General features: G+C 41.0%; 1 protein-coding gene and 1 pseudogene across 1 annotated transcript in view; one reads left to right on the plus strand and one right to left on the minus strand.

The window, feature by feature from the left end:
- Positions 1-19,329, minus strand: part of mbo (Nuclear pore complex protein Nup88) — a 533,759-nt gene that overhangs the window by 414,774 nt on the left and 99,656 nt on the right. The window lies entirely within an intron of this gene.
- Positions 1-19,329, plus strand: part of LOC136886235 (serine/arginine-rich splicing factor 2-like) — a 169,652-nt pseudogene that overhangs the window by 63,945 nt on the left and 86,378 nt on the right.

The following is a 19,329-nucleotide window of genomic DNA, read 5'->3' on the forward strand; positions in this document are numbered from 1 at the left end:
ATGCAGTTTCCATCTTTTGGGATCTATTTTCATCGGCTTTTGTTTCGAATCCATTTTCCTGAATTGTTTCATCAAAAAACTTAAATTGTCATACTCGTTTCATTTTGCCACATGTTGTCTCCACGAGCTTTGGTGCTTGTTTGTTACAATTCATGTATTCTGTCTTATGAAAAGATATCTGAAGGCCGACTTTTTCCGCAAATTTTTTCAAAATCTAAATTTGGTTTTGGGCTGTTGAAATGTCTCTGGTTAAGCCTGCCAGGTCGTCTGCAAATGCCGAGCAATCTATCGCTAACTTTCCTCTGCCTAAAGTGATTGTTTGGTGAATTTTGAGGACTCATTTCGGTCTGCACCATCCTTTTATCACGTTCTTCAAGGACATAGTTGAAGAGTAAAGATGAGCGTCCATCTTCTTGTCGTACTCTCGTTTTGATTTCGAAGGGATCTAAGATTTCCCCCATGAATTTAACCTTGGACTTCAGCATCTGTATTATTATTATTATTATTACTATTATTGAAAATCCCCAGCCTGTTTCCAGATATTCGACTGGATCAGGAATGGAATGCATGAAGCCCCCATCTAGCGGCGAGGATAGGAATTGTGCCGGCTGCCGAAGCCTGTCGCACTTCTCTGAGGCAATGATTAATGACTGACAGATGAAATGAAATGCTGTTGAAGTGTGTTGCTGGAATGAAATATGACAGGGAACACCGCAGTACCCGGAGAAAAACCTGTCCCGCCTCCGCTTTGTCCAGCACAAATCTCAAATGGAGTGACCACGATTTGAACCACGGAACCAGCGGTGAGAGGCCGGCGCGCTGCTGCCTGAGCTACGGAGGCTCTATTATTATTATTATTATTATTATTATTATTTTTTTGCTGGCAGGACCTAGTGTTTACAGTGCACTGTGTCTTCTGGTATGGGCTAGAGCAATTTTGTTGCTTTCATTGATCTGTCTCAGCTTTATCCTTGGCTTTGACAAAATGAAAGTGACTGAGGTATGAGCGATGCTAGTAATGCCACTCCTTGTGCAGCCAGTCCCTGCTATGAATGGTGTGAAAATGTTGGTCATAGGGTCGATTGGTGCATGCATTTCAGTGGGCTTGGCAGACTGATATGTAATAGGAACTTCTGGGTCGGTAAGGAAAGCAACGGGAAACTACCTCATTCCTCATTTCCCTAGCATGCCTCTTCAGTGATGCCTAGGCCATCTACGACAGCTGATAGCGGATCTGAGGACTAAACATACATTATTATTATTATTATTATTATTATTATTATTATTATTATTATTATTATTATTAACATCGCCCTAACACATTCAACGTTGTTGGCGACGCAAGGATAGGAAAGGGCTAGGAGTGGGAGAGAAGCGGCCGTGGACTTAAGGTACAGCCCCAGTATTTTTCTGGAGTGAAAATGGGAAAGCACGGAAACCCAACTTCAAGGCTACCGACGGTGAAATTCGAACCCGCCATCTCCCCGAATGCAAGTTGACAGCTATGCAACCCTAACCGCACGGCCAGTCGCTAGGTTCACTGCTTGCTTACAGTAAAACACCATGGTAGATTTCTATCGAGCTAGTAGTGTAGGCAGCTCCTATCTCCGTTCTAGGGTCTATAATAAATTAATTAATTAATTAATTAATTAAAACTGTAAGAAAATATTCCCCGACGACCCGCCAGGGGAGTCGTGACCACTTGGTTGAGAAACACCGCGCTTAATGTAACGTATCACTTGTGGTCAACACATAACTTAAAATATTCACGATAGGATAGGACTGCCGCTAATGAGAGAGAGAGAGAGAGAGAGAGAGAGAGAGAAAAAAATATAGGAGGAATGGTTTACACTCATGAGATAAGGCTATTTTAAACAACAACTAATTTACCAGCCAAAATTTGTATACAGCGTTGAAAATTGTTCTGATATTATGGAGTGAGTTTTAACTGGGCATGGACAAAATCCTTTGATGATAACGATTATACCAGGACCTCCTATCAGCCTTTATCAAGTTCACACTGTGGAAATATATCAGCCAGCATGCTGAAAACATACCGGGTAGGCAAAATAAAACTGATAATTATTATTATGGTTATTATTTGCTAGTGGCTTTACGTCGCACTGACAGATAGGTCTTATAGCGATGATGGGATAGGAAATGACTAGGAGTTTGAAGAATGCGACCGTGGCCTTAATTAAGGTACAGTCCCAGCATTTGCCTGGTGTGAAAATGGGAAACGTCGGAAAACCATCTTCAGGGCTGCCGACAGTAGGATTCGAGCCCACTATCTCCCGGATGCAAGCTCACAGCTGCACGCCCCAAACCGCAAGGCCAACTCGCCCGGTTGTTATTATTATTGTCGTTTAAAGGGGCCTAACAGCTAGGTCATCGGCCTCTTGTGCAACGGAATGAAACGACAATTAAAAAATTTCAAAATGTATCCAGTGACAAATATAAAACGAATGACAATGAAAAATGACAGTGGATCCAGTTCTTTCCTGAGATGATGCTTGTCATAAAAAGGGGTCCAAAATCCGGGTCACCGGCCCCTCATAATGGTAATAATAATCGATAAGGCAGAACCGTGCTGTTCCTCCTGTAGCAGTGCTAATCACAGGTACTGTAGACCCACGGAACGTCGCACATACGTAATGGCACCACTCTCGGGCAACACAGACCCGCGCTGTTCCTGACATAATGGTAATACTCTCAATATAAATAAACCTGGCCCGGAAAATAGCTTGCCTTTTCCCAAGTTCGAACTACTTTGTCGAACACAACATTGAACAATACTGGAGACTAGCGATCTCCTTGTCCAACCCTTGTCTTATATCGAAAGGTTCACGCATTTCACCTACACTTTCGAGCTGGTATCAGTGTCTATATATATAAAATAACATGTCCTGACTGACTGACCCATTCATCATCGCCGAGCCAAAACTACTGGACATAAAGAAATGAAATGTTGGGGATACATTTATATTAGGGTGTAGATGCTCACTAAGGGAGGATTTTTTATATTCCGCCACTAAGGGGGTGAAAAGGGGGGTGAATTTTTAAAATGAGGATATCTATATCACAAAAACTTAAAAAGTTTATAGACGTAAGATAAATAAAGAAACACGTATATTTTTTATTTTTGGAAAATCCCACTGAGGGGCTGAGAAAGGGGGAAAAGGGTTCAACACCTTTTATGAGGAGACTAACTGCCTCTGTGGATCAGTGGTAGAGTGTCGGCCTCCGGATCCCAAGATAGCGGGTTCAAACCCGGCAGAGGTAGTCGGATTTTTGAAGGGCGGAAAAAAGTCCATTCGACACTCCATGCCGTACGATGTCGGCATGTAAAAGATCTCTGGTGACACATTTGGTGTTTACCCGACAAAATTCATTAAAATCTCAGCCAAAGACGCCCAAGAGAGTTTCGGTTTACTCGGTCTGCCATCTAGTGGGGGCCTAGAGTAAAACGGAACGTCGAAATTGACGAGCAGACAGCCAGATGGCGTCAAATTGAAATGTCTGCACATGGTAGCTGAGGCCATACGATTATTATTATTATTATTATTATTATTATTATTATTATTATTATTATTATTATGAGGAGACTTATTCTCAAAAACTAAGGATGTTAGAGACATGAAAATTGATATTTGGAATCTCCTTTGAAAATAAAGAAACACGTATTTTTTGTGTTTTTGGATAATCCGATGAATAGGGGGTGAACAGGAGTTTCAAACGGGATACTTATATCTTTAAAACTAAAGATGTTACAGACGTGAAAGTTGGTATTTGGAATCTCCTGTAAAAGTAAAGAAACATGTATTTTTGTTTTCGGAAAATACACTTAGATGGGGGTGGGGGTGGGGGAAGGACTGATCAAGGGGTTGAATTCTTTTTATGGGGATACTTATGTATATCTCAAAAACTGAAGATGTTACAGATGTGGTAATAGGTATTTGGAATCTCCTTTAAAAATAAAGAAACATGTATTAATTTCTTCGACTTGAGGGAACACTGTTTTGTCACATGTACAGTTCTGTGTCGCATGGTCGTCTTAGATCCAAAAGGTAATGCCACAAACATGGTTTACAAAGAATTTCTGGGGTAAATGAAACTCAATTTTTGGGCGAGTTTTTATACTTCAGGAATTTTCAGATAGTGTCTTCGCACAATGCCGAGGAACGATTACTTTGATCAAATTACGAAATCCACGCGGGTAATAGCTAGTTATTAATATTTTTTACATGTAGGCCTATTTCGTTCATGGTCCCACGACGTACTCCAGTACATCACGTAGAAAAAAGGAACAAAAGCAGACGGGCGCTGATGACAATACAGTATGTTATTATAAGATGTCATGCAGACTGGTCAGGGCGTGTCACCCCCTCCAGGGTGCCATTCTGTCCCCCAGTAATGCTGCGCTTGGGGACCAGCGTGCAGACGTGCCGTATTCTGTATAGATCTGCCTCGCCCGGTTAGACGAGTCCACGACGAATCCTTCGTGAAATAATGGAACATTCTTCTGGTCCTCAAATAACTCGTCTCCGAGGAAAGAACACAAGGCAGTGCCATCATCAGGGTTTTTTTACGTTCCGCGACTCCAGGAATGCCATAGTATCGTTACACACGGGGTGTATATATAAGGTAGGGCAAACTTTAAGGACACGTTTCTCACATCTAGAAGAAGCAACGCTGCATGGACAGGGGTCTGGAAACGCTTTATTTCCGAGTTATAACTCATTTCATTCAATTCTAAAAAGTACAGGAAATACGGAACTGTTAAAATTGTAAAAAAATATCTTTTTTTTAAATATTTTATGAATCTCTAAAGTCTGCTCTTTAAAAGTATGTATAACACATTATAGTTTAACTATTAAATGTTGCCACAATTTTAATTTAAACTTGCGCTACAATGAGAAAACCGTCAGTATTGGCTGCGAAACCGAGATGAATTACACTGCCATATCTAAGAGCAAGTGTAGCCTCTGTGGCTCAGACGGCAGCGCGTCGGCCTCTCACCGCTGGATACCGTGGTTCAAATCCCGGTCACTCCATGTGAGATTTGTGCTGGGCAAAGCGGAGGCGGGACAGGTTTTTTTCCGGGTACTCCAGTTTTCGCTGTCATATTTCATTCCAGCCACGCTCTCCATTCGCACTTCATAGCATCTATCAGTCATTAATAAATCACTTTGGGAGTGGCGACCCCATCGTACTAATAGCCTACATATGATTCATTCATTACATCCCTGACCCGGTCAATGACTGGAAAACAGGTTGTACGTTTTCATTTTTCATTTTTTTTCACCTAAGAGCAAAAGAAGAAGGCATTCCCTACGACCATTCCAAACATATACACCTTCCTCTTGCGTATACGGAAGAAATGAAGCCCATTTTTAGAGATCTGCCCAGCCCCGAACTGTTGGAGAAGTGTCTCCATGGGAAAAGTCAAAATCCTAATGAATCAGTAAACAGTGTTACACGGTCTAGCATCCCTAAAGGCACTTTCGTGGGGATAAAAACACGAAGATTTGGAGTTCTTCATGCAGTGACCAATTATAATAAAGGAAACATTGCTAAATGTCTGGTGTTACAGGAGTTAGGACTGAAAATAGGAAGGAACTGTGTGAATGCCATGAAGGAGTTGGACCGAGAAAGACTATGGAAAGCAGACAGAATGGCACAGGAAGTGCAGATAAAGGCTAGGCAGTCCAGGGACAAGGCTAAACCGAAGCTAGCAGACCTGTATGAATCATAGGAAGATCAGGATCCAGATTCTCCTTTATATGGGGCACTGAAATATGAACGCATGAATGAGAAGTTCTAACTGCACTTTTCTCCGTTTCCATTTTTTCAAATGTATGTTCCTTTCTCTAGTTGACTATTCATCACAGAGCTGTGTAATTTTCATCGTGAATTTGTCTCATATTGGTTAACATTTTCATTCCAGCAACACTCTCCAGTATCACTTCATTTCATCTATCAGTCATTAATCATTGCCCTAGAGGAGTGCGACAGGCTTGGGCAGCCGGCACAATTCCTATCCTCGCCGCTAGAGGCGGGCTTCATTCATTCCACTCCTGACCCCGTCGAATGACTGGAAAGAGGCTGTGGATTTTCATTTTCACCTGCAATGTCGTACTTTGTCACTGGAAAATTATGAGACTTCATACTGACTTTATTGCAGAAGAAATATATGCATGAATATTCCATTCTTCTTCTCCTTATTCTTCTTCATCATCATCTTATCCCGCTTCAAGCGGGGTCGACGTTTCTGGCAAGTCTTTTCCACTTTATCCTATCCCACACATGATCTCCGCTTAATTTCTTCTCCTTCAGATCTTCTCGTACATTATCTGTCCACCTCCTCCTTGGTATCCGCCTATTTCTAGTCCCATCCACAGTCATATCCAACACACTCCTCCCTACATAGCCTTCATCCCTTCACATAATGTGTCCATACCAAACAGTCTTCTCTCGTGTACTTTCTTAGATACTTCTATCACTTTAACTGTTCCTCTGATTTTCTCATTTTTGATGCGGTCCATTCTAGCGATACCACTCATCCACCTTAGCATTTTCACCTCTGCAACATCTAATTTAATTACACTGTGCCTTTGTTGTTGCTCAAGTCTCTGCACCATACACCATGGCTGGCCTCACTGCTGTCTTGTAGGCTTTTCCTTTAACCCTTATATGCCAAGTCTTTTGTCACACAGGATGCCAGACATTCTTTTTCAGTTCATCCAGGCAGACTGCACTCTGTGGTTAATCTCCGTGTTTAGGTTCCCATCCTTGGACACAAAAGATCCTAAGTACTGCAAAATATGGGTCAATATTTATTTTCATATTAGCATGTGCTAAACCCAGATATGTGTAAAAAATACGTAAAATAAATTTCTATACTCTGTAGGCCTACTCGAAATAACGTAACCGATAAAGGTAAGTTAAAATATTAAGACTATCATTTTGGTTACGAAATACGTGTTTGAATATAAATCCTAGGCCTGGCTATAACCAAAGTGATCAAGAGGTCTACTTCAATTACATAAAAATCGTACTCCAAGTAGCTGTCATGCTTTCTAGAGAAAATACTGTAACTTTGTAGAATGATCATTATATAAGAAGTTGAATGTGAGGGATGGAAACACAAACAGAAAAGGTACAAGGCATTGATAGGTTGAGGAGCTTCATGTTAATATTCTGTTAACACCGTCAGTAGGCGGAGAACTTAAACAATGTTAATACATCCATCATAACTGAAAGAGGTGGTCCGGATTAACTGTAACACACATTATAATGAGCTGTTTGAAGCAAATGGTCCACAAAGGAACTTTAATGGGAGACCCGCTCTCTTTTACAGTCCCGTGAAAACGCGTCATTATACCTACCGTTAACACGGCGCAAAATCACACTTGGAGTAGATGAATTTCAAGGTAGCTAAGCTACCTCTCTATTTATAGCTACGGGATAGAGCGACAAAACCTGATGTATAACGTACTTAACACCAGGAGGATTTGAGACTTCTTTCTTAGTAAATGACGAAACCACTGCGATAGCAAAATGACATTTACAGTACCAAAATCATTCATTTACCCACCGCGGTGTGTACTTGCGGCGGACATCTGACCGTAGTACACATCTTTACGGAGTGCGAGAACCTGGTCGATCTGCGTCGTAGTCTAAAAACTTCCCAATATCCGAGTACCATCTCCCACATTCTACGAGATGACGAGCAGAAAGTAGCAGAAAGTATACCAGAAAGTATAGCAGCCTTTATTTACAATTTACAAAGCCTATTACATCCCTGTAGGGCAAGGGCCTCTTAGTATCCTGTTGGGGTAGCTCACTTGAACGTACAGAGTGAGCTAGTCCCTGCGAGTTTGTTTCTCCGGTTGCGTTCTAGTTTTTCTTCATAAGCGATCCCCATCTCCTGTAGGTCCCTTTCAACCTCCTTGAATCAAGTTGGCTGGATCTTCCTATCCTTAAAATAGGTCAAGATCTGGTTCGATAATGGTGTTTGGTTTCATTTTCACCAAGTGGCCAAAAAATGCAATTCTCCTTCTCCGTATGACATCAGATCTTCTGAATATGAGTATACAGCTCGTGATTATGCAGACGCCTATATTCATCTTTGTCTTTAATCCAATTGTTCTATCAGGCCTTTCCTGTTCATAACAAGACATTCCACTGCATACAAAGCCTTTGGCCTTAGAACAGTGCAATAATGTCTGAGTTTTGCATTGAAGGATACGGACTTTTTGTTGTAATTATTATTATTATTATTATTATTATTACTATTATTATTATTTCTTTCTTTCTTTCTTTCTTTCTTATGCCCATTCAAAGAGCGCGTTTGAACTTGTTCGTTGGCCTGATGGTTTTCACCTTCTTATCCTCCCAAATTCTCTTCATGAATGCATGTGTTGCATCTTGTGGTATGTGGACCACTTCCTACCAGTTTTCTTGTTAGGTTTCTCCACGAATTTGTGCTTGGCTACTACTGTACTAAAGACTCTACAATCTTCTAATAATGTTATTTGATTTACGTCCCACTAACTAATTTTACGGACTTCGGAGACGCCGAGGTGCCGGAATTTCGTCCCGCAGGAGTTCTTTTACGTGCTAGTAAATCTACCGACACGAGGCTGACGTATTTGAGCACCTTCAAATACCACATCGGACTGAGCCAGGATTGAACCTGCCAAGTTGGGGTCAGAAGGCCAGCGCCTCAATCGTCGGAGCCACTCAGCCCGGCTAAAAATTTATTTGCGCTGTGGGTTGCTTTCCTCTCTTGAGTCCACTTCGCTCCCACTCCAGGAAGCAATGTTTTAGCTGTCAGTGACTGGAGAGTGTCGGATGTTCTGATCAGTATTCTAAATTTATCCCTGTTGAATATATCTTTCGCATATATATATTTTTAAATTCTAGGTCTTATTTATTTATTTATTTATTTATTTATTTATTTATTTATTTATTTATTTATTTATTCGCTGGAGCCATCGAGGACCACACCAAGTCTTGTTACATTTGGCAGTAAACGTTGCTTTCCTTTGAGCCCAGAATTCCCTCATTCCTTGTGAGTGCGCCTGCTTGCGTTCCTCTGCCCCAGAGATACCGCGTCTTCTTTACGGTTGTTCGTCTCGGTTCAGCCCGTTCGTCACTATCTTTTTCGAAAAAGATCTCTGCCAAGGTCGTCTTCCGGTTTGACCTATAGCATTTGAAGGTCTTCTTTGGCGTTGCTAAACCAAGGCATTGTGGTTTTAGGTTTTCAGTCAAACAGGTGAAAGATCTGTTTGGTCAACCTGTTTCCATCCATTCGTTTTTGAGGTGACCGTAAAATCGTGTCCGCCTCATGCGGATCGTGTCTGAATTTTTCTCTGTTTTGTTATAGACTTCCTTATTGGATCTTTTTTTTTGTGAATGCCGTTCTTGTAGCTGGATCCCATAACTCCTAGAATTATTCTGTGCTCCTATTATTATTATTATTATTATTATTATTATTATTATTATTATTATTATTGGTAATCATACTTTTGAACGAGTTGATCTTTTGACGTTCCTAGGAGTTATGATTAGCGAACAGAATCAAAGAGAAGTGGCAATCAAAGTTAGAATACAGAATGCTAACAAGGTGTACTACTCTGTACACCTTCTATTGGGACCAAATTTTTGACGAGAAATACAAAACTGAAAATATACAATACTGTCATCAGGCCAGTTCTAACTTATGGTTCAGAATCATGGAGTTTAACAAAATAAAAAAAGAACATCAGTTTGCATGTTTTCGAAAATAAAGTTTACAGGAAATTTTTTGGACCGTACTTTGATTCTGTATCTCAAACCTGGAATAAGAGATCAAATAAAGAAACACACTCACTAACACAGCAAGCACCAATAATCAACATCATCAATTCCAGAAGACTTCAATGGGCTGGTCATCTTCTAAGGATGGAAAATGATAGGATGGACTCACTAATCTTTAAAGAAGAACTACAGTAGAAATCCGATAGTCCGGCACGATCGGGACCGGCCCGGTGCCGGATTACAGAAAATGACGGACTATCGGGCGGTACCTCTTACTACGATATAGGATAAGGCGTACAGCGAAAACAGCTGTAACACGGCGTTTTGCAGTAAAATGTTGATCAGCAGAATCATTAGTTTAATAACGTACTCCTCTTTTCAAACATGTTGTTTCTTATTGCCATTCTATAATAATGCCGCAGTTCATCGATGTTTTTATCTGTAAGTCTTCCTTTAATATTTAGAGTCTTTCCATCTACAACTTCTCTTTTCTTTCTGTCCGCTTCAATTTTTGAAGGCATGTTCCAACCCGTTTTTGAACGTGGCCCATACATTCAATTTTTGAAATCTGTTCTTTTATCATATGGTTGGCTTTCCAGTACTCAGTATAGCACACAGCCTTCTAGGCTGAATATTTCCAGAGATACTGCAGAGATATTTAAGTAAGTCAATGCATAACAAATGGATTGTATCAGATACACTGACTGACAGAGCAAATGCAACACCAAGGAGGAGTGGTTCGAAAGGAATGAAAGTTGGGGAAAAAACAGAGTCTGCACGGAAGAATAATTGATGTTTATTTCAAACCGATATGCAAGTTCCACAATGCGCACGGCATCGACTCAGTAGGATGTAGGACCACCGCGAGCGGCGATGCACGCAGAAACACGTCGAGGTACAGAGTCAATAAGAGTGCGGATGGTGTCCTGAGGGATGGTTCTCCATTCTCTGTCAACCATTTGCCACAGTTGGTCGTCCGTACGAGGCTGGGGCAGAGTTTGCAAACGGCGTCCAATGAGATCCCACACGTGTTCGATTGGTGAGAGATCCGGAGAGTACGCTGGCCACGGAAGCATCTGTACACCTCGTAGAGCCTGTTGGGAGATGCGAGCAGTGTGTGGGCGGGGATTATCCTGCTGAAACAGAGCATTGGGCAGCCCCTGAAGGTACGGGAGTGCCACCGGCCGCAGCACATGCTGCACGTAGCGGTGGGCATTTAACGTGCCTTGAATACGCACTAGAGGTGACGTGGAATCATACGCAATAGCGCCCCAAACCATGATGCCGCGTTGTCTAGCGGTAGGGCGCTCCACAGTTACTGCCGGATTTGACCTTTCTCCACGTCGACGCCACACTCGTCTGCGGTGACTATCACTGACAGAACAGAAGCGTGACTCATCGGAGAACACGACGTTCCGCCATTCCCTCATCCAAGTCGCTCTAGCCCGGCACCATGCCAGGCGTGCACGTCTATGCTGTGGAGTCAATGGTAGTCTTCTGAGCGGACGCCGGGAGTGCAGGCCTCCTTCAACCAATCGACGGGAAATTGTTCTGGTCGATATTGGAACAGCCAGGGTGTCTTGCACATGCTGAAGAATGGCGGTTGACGTGGCGTGCGGGGCTGCCACCGCTTGGCGGCGGATGCGCCGATCCTCGCGTGCTGACGTCACTCGGGCTGCGCCTGGATCCCTCGCACGTGCCACATGTCCCTGCGCCAACCATCTTCGCCACAGGCGCTGCACCGTGGACACATCCCTATGGGTATCGGCTGCGATTTGACGAAGCGACCAACCTGCCCTTCTCAGCCCGATCACCATACCCCTCGTAAAGTCGTCTGTCTGCTGGAAATGCCTCCGTTGACGGCGGCCTGGCATTCTTAGCTATACACGTGTCCTGTGGCACACGACAACACGTTCTACAATGACTGTCGGCTGAGAAATCACGGTACGAAGTGGGCCATTCGCCAACGCCGTGTCCCATTTATCGTTCGCTACGTGCGCAGCACAGCGGCGCATTTCACATCATGAGCATACCTCAGTGACGTCAGTCTACCCTGCAATTGGCATAAAGTTCTGACCACTCCTTCTTGGTGTTGCATTTGCTCTGTCAGTCAGTGTACATTTGCACTATTAACTTTGAAATAATAAAAAATACACTTCGATTGGTTTCGACAAATAATGCATCAAATTGATCACGAGAGATCATTATTAAGAGATAATAACATTTTAAAACATCCTGGAATGGTGCCGAACCATCGGGCGTTCCGGACTGTTGGATGCCGGACTAATGGAATTCTACTGTAACAGGAAAAAGACCAGTGGGAAGACCACGTAGCTCCTGGATAAACGAAATCTTCAAGCTATCTAAACGTCTAAATGTGAACAAGTGGCAAGAACTCGCCCAAAACAGAGTTCAGTGGAGGCAATTTGTGAGATCGGCGCGGGATCTTCATGTCCCATAGAAGCCAGCTGAGTGAGTGTATTATTATTATTATTATTATTATTATTATTATTATTATTATTATTATTATTATTATTATTATTATTATTATTATTATTATTACTACGGAGTTTTTCGTGGTAGTTAGAGGTGAAAGAAGGTGCTGGGATGAACAGGTCTCAACTTACGAAATTAAAGTTAATTTAAAATTTAACAAGGTTATATTTTCTTTTCAAGATCAAGAAATAACAAATATAACAGGTACTCAGTAGCCTAGCAACAAATCGAAAATGTACAATTACAGTGTTACAGGATTTGGGCTCCGAGAGCCAGACACATAATTCTTGAGCAATTAGCCCAACTTTAGCCAGATACCAGGTTTGACAAAGGGGCAGAAAACCCCAATCATGCCCAGGAGCTCTTGCCCCCTATTACTCAGTAAAGCCTGCTGGAGGCACACAGAAATCAAAATTTTTTGGAAGAGCAACCCGCTCTCAAAGTTCCAGCCTATCAAAGGCCACACCAAATTCCACCTTCAAGCTGTCCTCTAAGGACATAAATACAGGGGTAAAAATACCCAACCTACTGAGGCCGATTTAGTAAATAAACAGGAAAATTACAAGGCCCCAAAATACAAACTTGAGCGGAGGCGTAACTAGCACTCCTAATACACTTCTTTAAAACCTACTTGGCACTAGGCCACTAATGCAAGGGCTAATCCCATACTAAAGAGGTGACTTATATAAGAAAACGATTTACATTACATTAGAAGGGAAGAAACGGTTGTGAAAATAAGTTCACCTCAAAGCAATATGAGTGGGAGCTCGAGAGGGTTAAGCACTCTCTATCCCAATATGTAGTTACAGAGGCAGAATTTAAACCAAAAGTCTTTTACATTTTAGGGGAAAGTTACATGGTAAAAGATTTCGAACCCGCCCCGAGGGTTAAACTGCTGAGCTGGCAAGAAAATAAGTTATAAAACGGCCATTACCTGGTGGTTGAACTGCTGCCCGAAGAAAGAGGCGCTTCCCGCCCCCTGCTACATAATTTACACAATGATAGATGTTACTGAAGTGGCCCGGAGACCCGAAAATCAGCAGTTTATATACTCTCGCGGAACATTCGAGACCTTTCATGAATGAGAACACCCACCCACAAGCCTTTTATTGGACGACCAAAAGATTACATGTCAGAACTGAAGAAGAAACCCAGGATTGGTGGAAAATTAATTATAGAAAATTATGATTGGCCAGTTTCAAAACTGGCAGAAAGAAAGGGTTAACATTGCCAACTTAAACAAAAGCTGAAATAAATTTAATAAGGAACAGACTTATAAATACTAAATTTCTTCAAAAAAGGGTTCCCTCACTTCGCACTAGGGTGCACAATTGTAGTTCGTAAGTAGTGTCCTCTAGAAGAGAATGTTCACACTTCTTGCTACAGAGAAAACAACATTGAATCGAAATTGACATAGTTCAGAACACTTCAAAATTTACAAGTAGTGACATCTTCTGATAAACTTGAGAATTAACCTGGTAGTTAAAGTTCAGGTTTCCTCCAGTAGAGGAGTTTCAACTGGCGCAAGGTTTGAATTAGCGGCGTGGAGGTGTACCACCCGGTACAATTATTATTGTTATTATTATTATTATTATTATTATTATTATTATTATTATTATTATTATTATTATTATTATTAATTATTATTATAAGTAGTTCGTTAAGTGCATATACTTCAGATAAATAAATAAAAATGCATTCTAAAAGAATCGAGTAGCAACATTTATTGCGTAAGCTGTGTTGGGATGATCAAGTAAGCGGAGACTAATTTTGGAAAAATAAATCAGGAAACTAGCTCGAAGTTAAAGAATACGATGTCTCCAAGGTATGAACACATTTTACATGCAGTATTTTCTCACGGTAATTGCACTGTAACGTATTTTACAATCAGCTGCTACAGGATTCTGAATAGAGTGGAACTTGGCGTCCTTCAGAGATTATCCCCGTTAACACAGGTACACTTGTAGAGAGAACGACCATAAAGATAAGTCGAAAAAGAGAAAGGTGAAACCCAGTTAAAACGACATGAATATGAAATAGAAGAAGGGAGAAGACTGGCATAAACAAAACAGTGAGTTGTTAAAAGATGTACTAACGCTATCTCCGTGAAGCGCTATTTGTAAATAGGGAGCATTATGAGAGGAGCCATTATCAGGAAACCATACACGTCACTTCCTCCCATAAGATTTTATGGGGTTTTTATACCAGGTCACACGATGTTTAACAATACCTTATTGACAAAACGGCGGCAAGGCTGAATGTGGCCCATAAAACAGCTATTATGACCTCATCTCGCAGTTAGCGGCGTGCCTGTGTGCGTTCGAAATAAAAGAAAAGACAGGAAGAAAGATGAAGAAGAAACAGGAAACCAGATGTTAAAACATTTTTGTTTGATATCTATATATATTGTCTGATATAACACAATAAAGATTATATGACTGATACCTATAGACTAGGGGTTTTATGATGTACTTCCAAGGCGAAACTGTCTGGTCGGGTAAAGAGGGGGGGGGGGGGGCAGGAAGAGATTTGGATCCGCAACACGGGGGGAGGGAGAGAGAGAGAGAGAAGTGCTTAAATACGAAATTACTAACCGCGACTAATCCTAGCCACGAAACAAAGAAACAATGCTTCTACAAGACTAGAGGTTCCCAGCCGGAACACACCAGGGACAAAAATCTATTTTCACCGTGTTTGCAACCCTCGCCATCATCATTGTCGACTCTCTGCCCATCAGCAGGTTTTCCCCATGCTCTTTTCAAGCCTATCTGTCTTCTGCCATCCTTTTAGTCTTCTAGTATCTTCCATTAATTTTCACGCTGTCCATCATCTGATACCTCTTTCTTCCTCTCAACGTTCTCCCCTGAAACTTTCCCTTGCAATGCCTGTGTTAATAAACATACCCACATTTCAAAAGATTTCAATCTTCTTTCTTCCTCCTTTCTCGAAGTCCAAGTCTCAGACCCATAAAGAGCAAACCCCTTCTTAAGGTCCATAATCAGTGGCCCACTTTGCTTCATTACCCATTGAGATCATGCTCTTCACCTCATTCAATCAATGAAGATCAATATTCTGATTGTGCTTCCTAAATATCCGAATCCAGATACTTCTTCCATTTCCTCACCTGAGAGAACTGTCTTTGATGTTACATCCTTCTTCTTACTCATGGTCAATGCCTTAGTCTTCTTTCTGTTAATTTTCATACCAAAGTTTTCACACGATCTGCTCGATTCTTCCAGCATGATATTCATTTTCTCAGTTTCTACTAGAACCACCATGTCGTCAGCATATCTGATGCATTTAATTCGATAATAATAATAATAATAATAATAATAATAATAATAATAATAATAATAATAATAATAATAATAATAATAATAAATTCACGGGCAACGAAAGAGGAGTCAAGAAAACCCGCGCATAAGTATTACGTAAAACCTTCACAATCATTTGAAATATCAACAGCTGGAAATGACTTTCCAGCACAGACAAAAAACTCCGTCTCTACCACACAGTCGTTCTCCCACAATCACTCTATGGAAGTGAGACACCATCATTAACCACCAACGCCGAAGACATCGAGAGAATGGAACGACAGATTATGAAGAAAATATTCGGACCAAAGGTCCAATATGGTATCTAGATGCGCACAAGCCTGAAAAGTCACTGACCGAACGATTCGTTTCAGGCACACGGAAAAGACGTATGAAATTCTATGTAGGCCTACACATACAGCGACTGACCAAGAAAATCTATTTCGTAATCAATGGAACCCGACAAACTGAAGTTTTTTCAAATGTTGAGTACCTTTCTTAGCAGACAAAAGTAGGAGTCGCCACATTGGGAAAAATGTAAAATTAAGCAATTTCCCCAATTATGCTGGAAGTTGAAAGGCTAAAGAGTCAGAAAGATTTCAAATTGTGAGTCTTTGATAGCTCTATCAAACTTTTAAAAAAAAAAAAACGAAAATCACTTCCGGTCTAAATGCATTTCCGAAAAAACCCAGCTTAAAATCGCCTGTTTCTTAACTCATTTTCTTTTTTATTCAATCCTAGCCAAATCAACTTATTTACATAATTAGTTTTTGTAATGTGCTCCTTGGTTCAATACCTTTAGCCGTTTTTTGATTTTTGAAACATGTCCACACCGAATGTAGTTACAAGGGCTTAAGTGAAAGTTTTGCACTGACTCACATTAGCGCTCGTAGTGGTAGAAAGAGCCAAAATGCTAATCTAATCGATCGGATAACAATGATTAAGAAAAGGATTGTAATTTTTGGGAATAAATATATTCTCGTGCTTTATTATATTTTATTTACCTGAAATTCGTAGGTCATATCCCTAGGATATTTTCAACATTGTATTGCTTCCTGGTAAAGTAAAGAACTGTGGACTTTATTTTTCACCCTCTTCAGGACTGCCGACATTCCGGTACAAACCAAAGTACACTGCCTAGCAGACACGCAAAAGAATCACAGACGACAACACTGACCCACTGCACTGGCATCTACATTGACTACAAACAGACAGAAAATAAACTCACAAAAGTTCACACCCAAGAAACCGAAGACAAGAAATTTGAGTCTCCTTGCTAGACTAGCAAAGAGAGAGGACGCACCACTAAGCTAAAGTGGAAGGTGTCTGGCTCGCGCATGTGCGATCATAGGCCTGTTCTTTCCCCTCACCGTGACATTGGGCCATATACAATCTCGTTCTAGGTAAATGAAAGAGTCGGCGACTAACGGAATACAAGTGAAACGAAAATATGTTAAAATTTTGTTACAATGTCAGCACACTACACCATAGCTGTGTGAGAAAGCCACTCCATAGCTACGCTAGTCTGCCAACTGCGAAAGTAAATGAGTGATAAAATTAAACAACATTTGAAGTATCGGTTTCACGCATTATAGGTCACTGACATTTTAATTTTTTTTCAATGCGAAAAATAACGGTTCTGTTTTTTTACGTCGTTACCTATATTTTCCTATCTACGGGCTAACATGATATAAAACTGTGACAAATTTCAATCTTATCTGATAACCAGTTAGAATGTGCGTGGGTACTTTTTACTCGTGGCAACATGAATTAAAATAATTCTTCGTCGAACGAGTATTTTGCTACTTTCCTAATGGACTCTCTCAAACGGTCGTTATTGCTTGTTATTTACCCTAGCATCCATGTTATTCGAGCCGGTGACATGTTTGTGTGTTGATGCCAATCTTGGGTAATTTCTACCCAGCGCGCGTGAGTTTCAATTTTATCGCTCATTTACTTTCGCAGTTTGCAATGGGCAGACTAGTTTAACTATGGAGTGGCTTTCTCGCAGAGCTATGGTGTAGTGTGGTGTAATATAGCTGGATCCCATGTGTTGATGATGAGCTCACGTGAAATATAGCGGTCAACCATCCATGCGGATTTTAGGCCTATGTTGATTAACTATGAATATCTCCGATTACGAATTAAAGTATGAAGTTATTAAACGGAGTTAAAAAGCCCCGGCCTTAGAGTCGCTAAGCTCCGTGTATTACGTCGTGGAGCAGAGGGAAAAAAAGAGAAAGAAAAAACAAGTGTAGTTTAGACGTTACTCTGGCAATATAGAGTAGTTCAATTACAGTACAGAGATAGAGAGACGCCTCAGAAACTAGTAAATAGCAAATCAAAGCTTTGTTTCGACTTTCATACCATGCTGGTATGCTGCGGTCAGTTCTTGCATTACAATGCCAGTTCGTGATGGATTAAGCACGTCAAGTTATAGATCTTTTACTAGTGGTAAATTAAAACAAGTCAATACAACTTTTAACAAGAAATTCCTGATGATTTCCAAGTAGCTATTGGTAAAACTTCCGTAACCGGTGTGCGAAAGTGAGGTTAAGAGATCCAACATGGCGCGACTCGGACGTCACGTAGAACTCGGCACGCTTGCCAACTTATGTATTCTGAGTGACAAGACCATTGGGCTGGATGGATTAGGTCTGGGGAGGGACAAAACCACTGGTCCGGATAGGATAGGGCAGGTTAGTGACAAAACCACTGGTCTGGATAGGTTAGACAAAAATTACAAGAAGTGAGAGTGAAATTGGTGGTTCCCTTACTTTTAGCGAATATGGCAGCCCTGTATATGCACACGATGCGAGCTCTATCGGAAATAATACGAAGTTTGGCCGGCCAATAGGAACACAGCACATGGTCGTATTCAGCTGATTTACACAGTCTCGGTTTTATTTCTTCTATATAAGTAAGAATACTTGTAAGAGCGGGATGGTGGGTTTCTGGCAAGCACAAAGCAAGGATCTCTCCTTTCTGCTACTTAAGGTATCGTTGCACATAATTTTTATATGATTTTTATCATACCTAAGTCTGCACACCGGGTACGGAAGCGACACCCGAGTATTATGATTTCTAACATATTTGACTATGTATGTATTTATTCTTAATTATTCCATCACAATTCAACAGCTGTCTCAGATCCAGAGGTTTGGGACGTTTAAAATAGCCTCCTACAGAGTACATACAGCTGACGTTAATGAATGTACGTGCGAATGTTGTGAGGATGAAACCAAAAATTACGTATTAAATTTCAAGTATCATAGGCCGTCCCATTTAGAGTTTTACTCTTCTCATTCAAGACTGTTCGTATAACATAGTAACATGGTGTTCAGTGAACTCAGATTGTTATTAGAATAAGTTTTACTTTAAGCTAGTTAGTAGATACATTCTTTAATTATTAACTAGCATGTACCGGTGGCTTCGTCCGCGTTTATTATCTAATTCAACTGCGTTAGATGTTTCTAAATCGTTTATTTAAATGCAAAAGAAAAACTATATTAACATACATCGTTTCCTATTACTTTAATATTTCACCCCCTTTCCACTCCGCCCCGTAGCGGTGTCTTACCCTACAGTTGTCTTTTCCAAGCAGTAAGTCATATGAGTATCCTGTCTGGTTGAGAGCTATGCCGGAATATGCACACGTACATCCATGATCTCATGTCATTTTGATGTCATTTTGGACATTCCTTTCACCCCCTTC

This window comes from Anabrus simplex, chromosome X (assembly GCF_040414725.1).
Source record: "Anabrus simplex isolate iqAnaSimp1 chromosome X, ASM4041472v1, whole genome shotgun sequence".
NCBI lineage: Eukaryota > Metazoa > Arthropoda > Insecta > Orthoptera > Tettigoniidae > Anabrus > Anabrus simplex.